This window comes from Tursiops truncatus, chromosome 2, assembly GCF_011762595.2.
Source record: "Tursiops truncatus isolate mTurTru1 chromosome 2, mTurTru1.mat.Y, whole genome shotgun sequence".
Classification (NCBI taxonomy): Eukaryota; Metazoa; Chordata; class Mammalia; order Artiodactyla; family Delphinidae; genus Tursiops; species Tursiops truncatus.
The window spans coordinates 164,342,257-164,354,779 of NC_047035.1; the positions used below are offsets into that span (position 1 = coordinate 164,342,257).

A 12,523-nucleotide genomic window follows, 5' to 3' on the forward strand; every position below is an offset into this window, starting at 1 on the left:
CATATCTAAGCTGGGTTGGTTTACAAACGTTCTGGAAAAAAATTGAAATCGACTCGGCATACATTTATTGTATGTAAATCTGAGCCACACACTGGGACACAGACAGGAAGAGACAGGGCTCTGTCCCCCAGCCCCGCAGAGCGGGGTAGAAATGGCAGCGAGCTCCTTTCCTGAAGATTCCATCTTAAACACCCCAGGCGCTCATCAACATTCCCTCTCTCTGCCATCCTGATTTTATTTCTGCATTTCCAAAAGGATATAAGGAAGTTACCAGTAGTTATAAATACCAATGGTGGTATTTCATCTGTTTCTTTGATGAAAAGACAATATGTACCTTCTGTCTGGGATTAATGTGGTTGGGCTACTCCCATTTTGCAGAACTGTTATCTTACTGTGACAATATTTTTAAACAATGGCCAAAACGCTAAGTGAAAAGCAGGATGTTCAAAATTCTGAGGACTCAGAGTTGGAAGGAAGGCTGCCCAGGGACCAGTGGACCAGCGGTGGTCTCTGAGAGGAAGGGAGGGAGAAGTCGACTTCGGTGACTTAAAAGGCACTATAGCTCCCTCTAGGGGTGGTAGTTATTCAATTACTTTGCTGACCTGCTGCACTTCCCCTCCGAGAATAAACTCTTATTTAGAACAAAGGAGATCTGCCTATTCCCAACTTTAAGAAAGAACTAGAGGGCTGGGAAATGACAACTTCCCAGGTGTCCACAGTGAGGTTTGTTCTGTGACCTGGGTAATAGGTTCAGAATATCCAATTGTCACGTACTTCACTGAAAGCACAAAAATACTTCCAAGGAAAAACTTTCAGTGATTTTTGAGTGGGCCTCACCTCTGTTCCTCTCCATTGTCTTAAACCTTAGACAATTGAGAACATTACACTTTACACATTTTATAGTTGCAGTTTTGTTGCTCTTTTTTCTAGTAGGTTTATGGACTGATTATTAATTATTGTTAATATTTATTATTAATAAATGACTATCCAGAAAAATCATATTGACTTCACATAGGATTTGAAAAACACTAGAAAATGTGGTCGCTACTAAAGAATATTCAATTAGAAAAAATAAAAGCCATTTTAGGCAACATCTTTTCTATGTAACTTATCCCATCTATTTTTACCACCAACTCCGAGCTCTCATTTCCTCTCCTGAATTGCTGGCTCTTTGAAAGCAGAACATCCTCGCACAGAGAAGAGTGTAATAAATGCTTGGTTTAGTGCCATGGATTTTAGAAAAGCCCTGTGATATAAGCAATTAAGCCAATCATTGACCTACCTGTCACTCGACAAGAGAGGTCAAGTGACTTGCCCATGGTCGTCCAGCCAAGAAGTGGTAGGGCCTGGATTCAAACTCAGGCAGTTTGGTTTGAGTTCCACCTATATAGTCAGGTGTATGAATTAGTATATACCCCTCCTTTGCCTCTCCCCATTCCCCCACTTTGTCTCCGTTCCCCTTGATAGCTCTGATGTTTACACTGATATCTAAGCGTCCTGCATGTAACCCATTTACTGGAGTTGGGGGGGAGCAGATTTCATTGCTGGCTACTGACCTGGGGCATGTGGACTGGGTCGACACTAATGCTGGGCTCCCATTCACTGGCCAGAGCTATTGCATCAGGGGAAGGCAGTAAACCTGAAGGCCATGCTTGCTGAGGAATTTCTGGGAGAGAAATGTCGTCTCTTCTGGAAAAACTTTGAGTAACCACCTTCTTTCTCTGTCCTTAGATATGAATGGAAGTATAGCCCAGGCTGTTGCGAACAGACAACCAGGAGAGCCAGAAGGGAAGCTGACATTGCCAAGGACAGACAGCGGCAGAAGTAAACCTGGTCTTGGATGACATGGAGAAACAACTCCACCTTTAGGGTTCAGTCATGTAAGCCACTGTATCTCTTTTTGATCGTTTAAGCCACTTTGAATGGTTTTATTTGTTTTATTTTTTAGTTACTCAGTGGAAACTATTCATGGCAATAATTTGGGAAGATTCTCTTTCTCAAAAGCTAACTGGTTAGAACTTTGACCAACTATAGTTGTTAAACCTGGAGAGAATTAATTAGATCTCAATATTTAAGAGCTATGTGATCACTGCTGGTTCATGTTATATTTACAATTCTGTATTCAAATAAAACCTAAATGTCAGGTGCTTGAACACGAATGTAAAAATACCAGGACCTGCTGTTGCTGTACTGCAGCTGAACCTAAATTATGCCTCCCTTAGGGAGAATCAGTACTTTTCTTTTAAGCCAAACTCAGATTCTTACATGTACTTCCAAAAGACAAATAATAAATGGCCAAGGAAAATATTTTAAAATTAGGGGAAAAAATGCTACTTGTCTGTTATTAGAGTTGGAAAAATCATCCCTTAAGCTCCTCCTATAGAGGATCTTGTTTCTTCCATAAGTAAAGCCCATTAAATAACTTTTAGAGTGGAAGATTCAGATAGTTGGTGATTACAAAACAAATAATTCAAGGATAAAGACAAATAATCCAAAGATAAAACCAACATCTTGAAGGAGAGTTTCTTTAAGATTTCAATGGTCCCAAACTTTAAACTTGGGGCAGAGCTTCTGTTAGTACTAAGAAAGCCTAGAGAACCAGGTATCTCCAGAACAATGGGAGGGCATGTTGATTCTTCTTGGTTAGGAAACACATAAGTCCCCCTTGTTCCAAAGTCCCTGTTGTGCTTTCTTTTCTCTGACAGAATCAAAAGGCTTAATTCTTTCCTTTCCAGCTTGGAGAGAACCCATTTTTCCTTTACCTCCTGGTACTCTATCCTGAACAGTCCAATAGAATTATAAGATGCTCATTAAAGTTGGGAAGAAAGAATCACTTCCTGCATTTGTTTTCTTTGTATCAGAAAGAGTAGAGGGTCCCAAGCTCTCTAATGTAATGGACGCAGTATCCTGAGCATCCTGCATTTCAATAACTTACTATAAAGAAGAATGGCTTGATTTTCAAGGTCCCTGTACTACATTGAGCTTGAGCTCTGGCTGTGAGCCACTTGCTTCTAAGAGACATAAATAACCACGATTGCCAGGAAGTATAGCAGGTAATCTCTACAAATGCCTGAATAAATTTAAATGAAATACAACCCGAGACTCCGACGATTTAGACTCCTCTGAATACTGTGTTCTCTGTCAGCTGGCAAGATTTTAATTTATTTTATTATTAAATTTTTATGACAAAATGTAACATAACTCATTCATTTTGTCCATTAATCCTCTCTCCTTCAGAAAAATGACATACATGATGATGACCTATATTAATGTAATTGTCTCCCATGTGTAGTATTATAGTGATAGTCTATAAGTAGTATATGTTTGTAGAAATTAATGTATAAAGCATATAATTACAGAAAAAGGTATAAATCTTTAAAGTTTTTTTTTTCCTGCTCATATATTGAATTAATATTTCAGCCATTTGAGCCACCTAGTGGTAATATCCATGAAACATGATTTTTTATATTGAAAAACGATGTGAAAGATTTAACCGTTTTCAACTTACTAGGAATGAACTAGAGTGAATCATAACCATTATATATAACATTCAGATTTTTGAATTAATGTTTATTTATTGGGAGAAGATTGAATATTGGAAAATAACTTATAAAAACATAATCTTTGCTTATTTTGTTTCTTCTACTAGAAGCCACATAGCCAAGAAAATGAAAATTATAAGAGTAATTGATGAAGGGGAAGTTTTCAATATGTATAACAAAGAAATGGCTGTCAAACATTTAATGGAGTAAAATGACTAACACATTTTAGAACTGATTGTATTCAAATGTAACCTTAGATAAATGATGTTGGGTGTCGTCACGTTTTCCAAATCTGTCTTCCAGCCAATCATCAGTCTTGTGTTTTCTTACTTTCAAAGAACAGAAGGGTAATCACCAAACTGCTCAGTGACCCATTAGAAATACTCCATACTCCGATTACACCAGGGTTAATTTCAGATTTCTTTTACTGGAACTATAGATCAAACTAAGTTCCGTGTTGACTCTGTTCTGGTGTAATAACCTCCAGGAGACCTAAATCACTAAATACCGCTAATTTCACATGTTAGAATCCACATTCATCTTTGCCTTGTTAACTTTTAAGGAGGTTTTCATTTTATTTGTTGATCCAAGAATGTCACATACTTTGGTTTCCTGCTTTCTTAAGTTGCCATATGTCTCTAAAGAGGTTTTTTTTGAAATCAGAGTTAGCACAAAGAAATGATAGATTTCTCCTCTTTGAATTCACCAAGCTTCCTACTTGGTAGGATTGCAAAACTGTCATATGAAACCAGCAGTGAAAATATTCTCTCTTTTTGGCAATCCTGCTTGTCTGAACTCTGACCTCCTCCCATCTCATCTGTGCTTTCATTAGGCGAGCAGAAGACAGGTAGTTTCACAAGTGATTCCCGGAAGGAAAGGTATCTAGGCAAGTTTAGAGGAGTGAAGAGTGTCAGCCTGGGAGTAGATGAGACCTTAACGAGTGATTGAGCAGAATTAAAATGAAATAGGCTTTAAAAGAGGAAACGCTTCCCTGGTCTGTAAGGCACACAGACAGGTCTGCAGGGGAGCGAGGTAACTGAGGGAGGATTCGACAATGAGCATATGGTAGATGTCTATTATTTTGCTTTTTTTTTCTTTTTTCTGGGAATACCATCTTTCTGGACAAATGTGTGGTCATGAGGTTGATGCGTTTCCTAGGCTGGCCAATCAGAGAAACTTCTTAGGCATTTTGAACTGAGGACCCGTGAGAATGCGTCTGAGAGCTCCTCTGGAGTGAATCCTAGGAGACGAGAAGTGTGGTGCTGCCTCCTGCTCTGTGGAGAAGGTTAGTCCAGGAGGGGAGAGGTGGGATCCAAGGTGCAGAAAGGGACAGAGACACCAGACAGAGAGCATGTCTGAGCCAAGCTTCTTGGAGCCAATACACTTCTCCTTTCGCCTCAACTAGTTTGACTTGGGTTTCTGTCACTTGCAACCCAGATAATCCTGATCAATACAGAGCAGAAGCCGCCTGCACACAGCCAAGTGGCTTGTTCAAGTGTCTTGGTGAATGGAACATGCTGAAAAGTGAGGGAAAAGAGTAGGATCAAGTAGATAATGATCAGGGGAGCCCGCCAAGACCCGGTGTTGACCAAGGCAGGATACGTGACCTCATGGAATAGCCATAAGGCACTGAGAGAAGGTGTACCCATGTGGGTGTTGGAAGAAGTGCAGAGGGATATGGAATTTTTATAGACCACATGCGTCCTCAATATTCTTTTTCATCATTAAAATGTGTAGCAATACTTTGTGATGACTAACTTTTACCACTGGGAAGTACCAAGATACCTAATAAAACTTTCTAGGGTGGATCTGACGCTAGCTGTTTCAATACTGATACCCTATTTGAGTGAAACTATCAAATGTACCCACCTCAGTCCTATCAGGTGACTCACCTATCCTCATCCTCATTCCCACTCTCACTCTTAGTTCATTGGATAAATTCAAATTTGAAAAATGTAATCTTCAGGAAATTACACAAATTCCAAAATGACCTTCAAAAACCCATGAAAGACTATAGAACAGTAAGTAAACCGATCCGGAGAATATGAGGGAGTAGGACTTTCCTTTGTTCTGGGTGCAATTTATTTATTTTTTGACTGTGCCATGCAGCTTGTGGGACTTTAGTTCCCCGACCAGGGATCAAGCGCGTGCCCCCTGCAGTGGAGTCATGGAGTTCTAACCCCTGGACCTCCAGGAAATTCCCTCTGGGTGCAGTTCCATTCTTTTTTTTATTAAAAAAAATTCTTTTTTAATTGAAGTATAGTTGATTTACAATGTTGTGTTAATTACTGCTGTACAGCAAAGTAATTCAGTTATACACACATATATATATTCTTTTTTTAGATACTCCTTTCCATTATGGTTTATCATTGGACACTGAATATAGGTCTCTGTGCTATACAGTAGGACCTTGTTGCTTATCCATTCTATGTGGAAAAGCTCACATCTGCTGACCCTCACCCTCCTACTCCATCCCTCCCCCAACCCCCTCCCCCTTGGCAACCACCAGTCTGTTCTCTATGTTCGTGATTCCGTGTCTGCTTCATAGATAGGTTCATCTGTGTCACATTTTAGATGCCACATGTAAGTGATATCATATGGTATTTGTCTTTGGGTACAGTTTCAGTGTGGCGTGGTAGACATCTGTCAAGGCTAGGGTCTGCTTGTGGTCAGTTTGGTCTTGATTCTCATGCTCCACAGGCTCTTTGAATGAACTTATTTACTCTCACAATTTTAGCTCCCACCATTGTGCTAAGGGCTCCCATATTTATGTCTCTAGTATTGAATTTTTTCTTGAATTCAATATCTAATTGTATATTGAACATTTCTTCTTAAAAGTCCCGTGGAAACCTCAACGTCAGTGCGTCTAACAACTAAACTCTTCCTGAATTCTTCATATTCCCTGGGTCAGAGAGTGGTCTCACAATCTACCTGGTTGCTCAGCCAGAAACCTATGAACCATCAGTGACTCCTTCGTTTTCTGACCTCCCCACATCTTATCAGTCTCCATGATTGTTCCACGCTATCCATTTATTATTTCGAGTGTGGCTTATTTTAACAGCCTCTTAACTTTTCTCCCAGCCTTGAGTTATCCAGCACTGAATATCATCCTCCTTTCTGGGGCTAGCTTTCGAATTTGAAGAATCTCAGAATGTTTAAAAAAACCTTTCATTACTTCCCTTGCCAAAGAACTGTACGTTCTTCTGTATGGCTTTCTTTCCCTCCAACATGACCTTTAGCCGGTCCCTTCCTACCTCTCTACTTTCCAGCCACGTGAATTGCTCCCTGAATGAGCTGTGCTCCTTTTTGCCTTGGTGCACACACAGCTCCTTCTATGAATACCGTCCCCATCGTTCCAGCTTGCAGTTTCACATTTAAGCTTTTTTGGCCATGCGGGATCTTAGTTCCCTGATCAGGGATCGAACCTGCACTCCCTACAGTGGAAGCTTGGAGTCTTCACCACTGGACCACCAGGGAAGTCCCAGGTACTCTGTCCTTGAGAAAGCCTTTCCTAACCTTCCTACTCTGTGCGTCTATGTCTTCCCAAATGTGCTGTCAACTCCTTGAAGCTAAAACCAGCACCTGGATACTGGATGAATAAACAAAGAGAGTCTTTTAGTCAACCCATCCGTTCAAAGATGAATCAAACCATGCACCATTTATTCATTACCCCGTTTGGAGTTTACACGCTGGGCAGCATCAATTCGGAAACAATAAGAAAAACGAAGATGGCAGTGCTGTATTAGTGTTGATAAAAGACACTGCAAAGGAGGAGCCATTATCTGCCCGCTTGTAGCAGAACAGATCGGTGGGTGAGAGAAATGAAAGATGGTAACAGAAACTGACATAAGCTAGGGTGGGAGGAGCAAGGCAGTCATCTCATTCTGATAGAGTGATTCCTGGGTGGAGACTCTGCTCCATTGTGAACTTTAAGCAGCTGTAACAAACACCGGCAGATGTCTAAATGGGCAACTTTAAAAGCCTTTGATTGTCCAAAAAAGACTGGAAAAGGATTTTCCAGGCTCAAGAGAAGAGGAGCTGTCTGGGATCTTATGAGGACTCAAGTGGAAGAGTGGATACAATTTGGATTTTTATGCACTCAATTCAAAGTAGTTGGCCAGGTGCCTGTTTCCAGTCTGTTTCCTGTTTTTGTCTCTATTTAGGCTGTTTCTCTCTTGATAACAGTTAGCAATTAGCTATCAAAGTAGCATTTGCCTTTCTGTGTAGGTCAACTAAATTAATCTCAGGATCTCTGTCTCTTTCCTCTTGGGACCCGGACCCAGCTGAATTAGCTGCTGGAGACACCCTGGTCATTATTCTCCACAAAGGGGAGCTAGAGACACACTCCAGGGACATAAAAAGGGATGCAGCGTACTGGTCAAATCAGAAAATTTCAGCAACATTTATTTAGTACCGACTCAGAAGTTGCTCCAGAATTTCTACGAAAAAGGGAATTAGGGGCAGAATTCATTTGAAAAGGGAAATGAGTAGGGGTTGATGGAGATATGGAGATGATGGAATGGTCGGGTGAGGCTAGATCCCTCCTAAGCTCCGTGAGCCCCGTTCTTGTGTTGCCATGGTAACTATTTTCTTACTACATTGTGCTGGTCGTAGTGGGAGATGGGGGGAAAAAACACAACTAGATTAAAATGAACCCTGCCCTCGAGCAAATCAGAGTTTGGCCAGGGCAGATAGAAAAACTAACAGGTTTAAGAGTCTATTAATCAACCTAGAACAACTTTCTGAAGACAGCTGAAGTACAGGAAAACCCTACTGTAACTTGACAAATGAGGGTACCAAAGTTCCGATAGTGTACATATGGAGTCAACAGGATCGAGAGATAAATCAAGTAACGAGGTGAGCCTCTGCAGCTGGTGGACCACGCCATTTAAATTCTTCCTGGTCCCACATGCCATTTGGTGCCACTCTGGTTAAATATCAATGAGGAAGATTCTGGGTCCTGGGTCTGGCTGGACTTTCAGGACAGCAGCAGGGATTCCAGAAATCTCTAGGTCACTTGATGCCCACTTCTTCAGCCCGGTGTGAGGGAAATTGGCCTGACAGATTATTGGGGGTGTGGCGATGCTACCTTTGTACCCTTATTTTCTGTGGCACAGTTTCTCCACCCAGTCTTGCCCTTGATCACATGTGTCTCCCCTCCAGAAGATGAGAACTTTGCCTGCCCTGCCCCACTCAAAAAGCAAGGCTGAACACGGATGAAGATACTTGCCAATGTCCAGCTGCATTGTATCTGAATTTACATTATCATGGGATTTTAAAAAATATTTCTTGGACTTTATTTATTTTTATTTTTTTGGAGTGTAATTGCTTTACAATGGTGTGTTAGTTTCTGCTTTATAACAAAGTGAATCAGTTATACATATCCATATGTTCCCATATCTCTTCCCTCTTGCGTCGCCCTCCCTCCCATATCATGGGGTTTTTAGGTATTAATGTTCTCTTTGAGTTGAAAGAAATCAGAGTACTGTCCTTAGGAGAAAAAATTAAGATATAATTATTGTACAAGGTGGATATGTGTGAATAATAATAACTAAGGATTATTGAATCTTTACTATATCCCAGGCATTGTTCCGAACAATTAATTTGCGTTATCTTATTTATTCCTCAGAGAGGCCCAGTGAAGCCTGTACTATTATTATCTCCACTTTAGAAATGTGGAAATTTAGGTATAGAAAGATAATTTGCCCCAAAGCACGTAGCTACCAAGTGACAAGTCTGGAGATATAAACTCAGCCAGTCTACTCTGGAGACCATTTTTTAACCACAATGTTATTTTGCAATGAAAGAGTATAGGTTGCCATTTTTTGGTTTTGTTTTAAAATTGCTCAGATTCACAGCTGGACCATAATAATTAAAATCTCAGTAGCTAGCTTTGTTCTAAGTGAAAAGAATTTCATTAGGGTAAGAAAACCCTGCAAACACTTAGAATTTTGATTTCTCTTTCCAAAGAAATTCTGATTTGATTTTTACTCCTAGCTTTTTTTTTTTTTTTGGCCGCGCCATGCAGCATGTGGGATCTTAGCTCCCTGACCAGGGATCAAACCCGTGCCCCCTGCATTGGAAGCACAAGTCTTAACCACTGGACCACCAGGAAGTCCCTCTATTCCTAGCTTCTTATCTTTTCCCAGAAGCATTCTGCAACCTTACTTGTTTTTTCTTTCCCTAGAATTTTCCCTTTTTCTCTCTCTTAATTTCTTCCTCTTTCCACTTAAATATGCCCATGTCTGTTGCATCCTGGGGAAAAATCCATAGAATAATCTACTGGCGGCTGTACCTATTTCCTCTAGTTTTTTGTTTAAAGACCCAAGTCTCCCTTCCATTCCCACTTCTACTCCATTCCCTCAAGTTTATCTCTTGAAGACCCAGGTAATCTCTGTGAAGATAGAAGGCACTTGTCATTTGCATTGCTTCTGGCTCTTTTATCTTCCCTAATACCATGAAATCCAGCTCTTCTGCTTCTTTTTTCCTGTTCTTTTTTTCATCTCTCATCATCCTCCTACCTACTTTACATTTCTCCAAAGCTCATTTTTCCGAACTTGGCTGTTCTTTTGATGTGTTCTTCCCTTTGGAAAGGTCATTCATTTTCAAAGTTTATCTGTCTATACCTTAGTAATTTCCTCTTACCCAAATGTCAGTATTTATTTCCAAGTGCTTCCTGTAAATTTCCATCTAAGTATTCTATTGTCACCATTAAGCTCAAAGTGGATAAATTTTAGTTCATAATCAATATTCCCTATGTGAATTCTTGTGATAATAATGGAAAATGCCTAAGCAGCATATACACGAAGGCTGGCACCATGCTAAGCACTTTTTTTTTTTTTTTTGTGGTACATGGGCCTCTCACTGTTGTGGTCTCTCCCGTCGCGGAGCACAGGCTCCGGATGCGCAGGCTCAGCGGCCATGGCTCATGGGCCCAGCCGCTCCACAGCATGTGGGATCTTCCCAGACCAGGGCACAAACCCGCGTCCCCTGCATTGGCAGGCGGACTCTCAACCAGTGCACCACCAGGGAGTCCAGCACTTTTTATGTATTAACTCATTTAGTCCTTAAAGGAATTATTATCCTATTTTACAGATGAAGGAACTCGGGCCTAGAGATGTGAAGCCATGTGCCCCCAGTTGACATCACACAGCTACAAAGTAGAGGAACCAAGGTTCACCCAGGCAGTGTTGTTCTAAGAGCCTTTACTCCTAACCACTGCTCTATATTTCTATGCTATGTTTTCCAAGTCCCCACACTCAAAAGTGTATTCAACAGCCTTCTTTTTTCTTCCAGCCCAATTCATGACTTCTTTACTTTTCTTTCCAAATGTTTTTGGTGTTTACATCCGTCAGGGGCTGCAGAGACACAAATGGCCCATTAAAAAAAAAAAGACATGGAGATAAAATTAAAGAAACCATAAAGGGATGGGAAAGCTCCCAGGTGCTAATACCATTGGGGTGCTCTTATCACCCGTAGTCTTGAAAAGGAGTAAACAATGTTATGGGAGTCCAGAGAGAGCTGTATCTAATGAAGGGGGACCACCCACCAGTTCCTAGAGAAATGCAACCGTTGCTAAATTCTCTTGAGGAATGGGATGGGGTGGGGTCGTGTGTGTGGGGAATAAATACCCCAACTTTTTTCTCCTTGTGTGGCTTCCAGTTTCCCACTTGTGCTTCATTACCTCATGCCTGGATCATTATCGCTGTCCCCTGAGTGACCTGTCTTCATTCCTGTCCACTCTGTCCTGCTGTCCGATCAGCAGACTGCTCTCTCTAAGGTGCCCCTCCATGTTTCTTCTCATCACCTTCAAAGGCTTGTCATTGCTCTTCAGCCTAGTGTTGACAGTCCTCCAAATCCTGAGTCTAATCCTTTTCTCAGATGTTATCTTCTGCAGCTCTCCTAGCTGTGCGCTCCCCTTGGCCTTATTGCTGTCCTCCTTTCTACAAACATGCCATTCTCATCCCTGCATCAAATGCTTTAGCTCATATGCCTTCATATGCTGGAAATACCTTTGGTCTTCTATCTAAATGCTATATGTCTTTCAAGGCCCATCCCTTCTGGAAAAACTTCTCTGACCACTCCTACATACACGGGCCCCTCTGTCTTCCCAAGTTTCTGATGAATTGTGGGTAACACCTTACCAATTGGGTCTTCATTGTTTCTATTGGTTTCATAAACATGTCCCTTGTCTCCCCTAAATGAGGGTGAGGATTCCAAGGGTGTGGTTGATGGTTTGTTGGTGTGATGCTCATTTTCGCAGGTGGAATAGTTTGAAGGGGTACAATTCAAGCAGTGGAGGTCGGGGGTGGGGGACAGTTAACATGCCAGTAAAAAGTGATCTATGGTCTAAGTCCCTTACTGTAAAGTCAAGGCAACCCCACCCTTCAATTTCCTCCCTCTCCTGGCCAAGTTCCAGGTGCTCTCCTTTGTTGCCAGAAGCACTTCAGGTCAAGTGCCCAAGGTCATCTCCACTGTGCTCCACCTTTGCTACTGTAGGCTGCGGGTTGGGATTGATCGGTGTTCTGTAGGCATCTTTCAACGTTCATTTCTACGTGGGGATTGTTCCTTTCTCTGTGGTTGGTGTTCTTCTCACTCTTTGTCGTGTAAGCTATCCTATTTGCCAAGAGTTGCCTTTGGAATGAGATTATTTGGTTCACTTCCCTGGAGAATTCTAGTCAACTGGCCCCTAGCTAGTGTTTCTGGCTTAAGTTGATCCATGTCAACTCTTCCCTCATGTAGGGCAATGCCTGGGAGATGACCTTCTTTTCTCTTCTTTGCTCAAGAATCTCGGCGCTGAAGGTTCTGTGAGCTCTGCCCAGCTGAGAACACTTTATGGAACCCTCTGTAACACACTTGCACAGACCTGAGCTCCCCTGGCCAGCATGATGACTTATTCTCACAGGACGCTTCCCATCTGTCATCTACTCTGAGGTCTACAAGTTGATTTTTTTCTCCTTCCTTTTCCCAATCTCATACTT

General features: G+C 41.5%; 1 long non-coding RNA gene across 3 annotated transcripts in view; it reads left to right on the plus strand.

Annotated features, from left to right (window-relative positions):
• LOC141278110 (uncharacterized) overlaps positions 1-12,523 on the plus strand; it is a 91,223-nt gene that overhangs the window by 11,680 nt on the left and 67,020 nt on the right. For all 3 annotated transcript variants that reach the window (XR_012330421.1, XR_012330422.1, XR_012330423.1), the window contains exon 2: positions 1,732-1,880. This is a non-coding gene — a long non-coding RNA (uncharacterized lncRNA). The remainder of the gene's footprint in view (positions 1-1,731; positions 1,881-12,523) is intronic.